This window comes from Oratosquilla oratoria, chromosome 32 (assembly GCF_046742065.1).
Source record: "Oratosquilla oratoria isolate Oo_2021 chromosome 32, ASM4674206v1, whole genome shotgun sequence".
NCBI classification, from domain to species: domain Eukaryota; kingdom Metazoa; phylum Arthropoda; class Malacostraca; order Stomatopoda; family Squillidae; genus Oratosquilla; species Oratosquilla oratoria.
Window position 1 is genome coordinate 22,302,786 of NC_134808.1, and position 2,500 is coordinate 22,305,285.

Genomic DNA, 2,500 nt, shown 5'->3' on the forward strand with positions numbered 1-2,500 from the left:
CACAGTTTATTATAAATAGCGACCCTTCTATTCAACAATTCTATGGAGCAGACAAAACGTCACTTGAGCCGATTTACTTCTTCATATGTTTACATTTACCCTATGCACTTCCCCTCCCTGCTCAACAGACATTCCTCTTGCATCCAAAGCTCTCATTACCCCGTCTATAGACCCCATTCTTCGTCTTCCTCTCAATATCACTCCATCCGCCCTTGCTTACCACTTATTTATTTATTTTATTTATCTATTGCTGTTTTTGTCCTCATTTTTTCCAAACACCCAAAACCACCTCACTACTTTTTGATCTACCCTGTTGGACTACTCTATTTTAACCCCCTCAGTACCTTCACATTTCTTATTCTATTCATCTTCACAATCCCTTCTTTGAAATACGTTTAGGCTCTTCCCTTCTGCCTCCTTCAAATTTCAAGTCTCTTCTCCACAGTGCCATGGTTACAATCACTCCCTAATACAACCTTCTCTTTGTGTCCATCCCAAGATACCTATTTCTTACATCTCTTTTCATTCCCTAAACATTTACTTGACTCCTTTGCCCTACAATTTACTTGCACCCCCACTCCTCCATTCACCGCCACATACAACCCCAAATAACGTAGCTCTCAATGTTATCCAGCCTCTCACCCTTCAAACTCATATCCAATCCTCCCCCACCATCACTCTTTGTACATTGCATCACCTTATTTTTGCCCACACTTACTTTCAGTTTTCTCCTCTCACACTCTCAAACTCCGCTAGCTGGTTCAGTCTATCCTCAGGCTCAGACACAAGCATAGTGTCATCCACAAATAACAATTTCCTCGCATTTCACTTCCCTCCACTCTCAGCCACCTACTCCAATCCCCAGGATAGCACTCGTGCGTTTACGTCCCTTACCACATCATCTGTACACACGCTGAACAATCATGGTGATATCATACAACCCCGATGTAGTCCCACCTTCATACTCATGCACTCCATTCCTCACCCTCACACAATCTCTAATACTCATGTAAAAACTTTTGACTGCCCTCAGCAAACTATCCCGTTCCCATACGCTAGCAGCACACTCCAGAACGGCTCTCTGTCACCATTATCATACGCCTTCTCTAAATCCATGAGCCCCCCCCCCAAAAAAAAATATCCAATCATTTTCCAAAAACTCCTTGTATATCTGTCTTGATGCAAGTATTCTATCTACACATCCTCTACCTTTCCAAAACCCACACTGTTCTTCCCCCAACTCCCTTTGTTCCTCTTAGAATAGGAACTATCCCATATAGTATACAGACTACATTAAACAGATTCATCCCTCTAAAAAGACTACATTTATATTTGTCCCCTTTACCATTGTATAATGGAACTATACATGCACTCTTCCACTACACCAGTACACTCTTCTCTTAGAAAGACACTGAGCAATTTCATTAGCCTTTCCACCATAACTATTCCACTTTTTGTCAGACATTCCACATGACAATCATCTAACACAAGTTCCTTACCTGATATGACCTCTTTCAATGTTCTTTGTATTTCTTCTTTTGATAGAGCATTAGCATTCTTCTCCCCCATCACAGTTATTCTTGGCATCCCCCACTACCACAGTCAAAACCTCGTCCTTCCATCAAATCTAACAACTCCTTTGAAATACTCCACCCATCTTCCACCCACCATTTCCATTTACATATCTCTGTCAGCAAACTTTACTGTCACCTCTCTATCTTCACTTCCTCTCATTTTATTCACTTCCTCCCAAAATACTTTTCATTTTTTTTTTTTTTTTTCAAAATTCTCCGTCAAATACTTAACCCATTCTCTTCTTGGCCTTCCTCACTTTGCGTTTTACTTCCACCCTCTCTACCCTGCACCTCTCACATACTTCCTCATTTTTTCCTTTGCAGCCATTCCTAATATTCTCACCTCTTTTATGCCACCACAGCCCTCATGTCTTCCTTCACTGTCTCAATTTCTGTTCCCCTCCATTCTCCTCATACCAGACACTGCATTTGTGCACTTTAGCACTTCCTCCTTAAATTGTCCTTCCTCTACTCCCATACCTTTTTTCTCTCATTACGTGACATATCTCTCTTAGTTTTATCTGGTGTTCTTTTTCTTTCTCTTTATTCGACTTGCAGCATCTCTCTACTTAGCTCTCTTTTCTTCTTTCTCCCCTTTACTTGCAGTTTCAACATAATATCCACCAGATAATGATCAAACGTTACATTGCCCTCTCCTCTGAACACATTTCCCTTCAGAACTCGTCTAATCCTCCTTTTGGATTCCACTACATAATCAAATAATACCTTCCACCCACAGGCATGGGCCAGGTATACACATGTTTATTTTTCTTTTTAGATAATGTCTTCGTTATCATCTTATTCTTTTAATCCACACCACCACCTCTACGCTATCGTTCTTCCCTGTCACCCTATTGTTCTCTACTAATCTCCCAATTGGATCATCTCCTACTCTGGCATTAAGATCCCCCAACACCACGTTCACA

The 2,500-nt window shown here is 41.0% G+C and overlaps 1 protein-coding gene across 12 annotated transcripts in view; it reads left to right on the plus strand.

The window, feature by feature from the left end:
- Window positions 1-2,500, plus strand: part of pros (homeobox protein prospero) — a 2,108,934-nt gene that overhangs the window by 1,749,229 nt on the left and 357,205 nt on the right. The window lies entirely within an intron of this gene.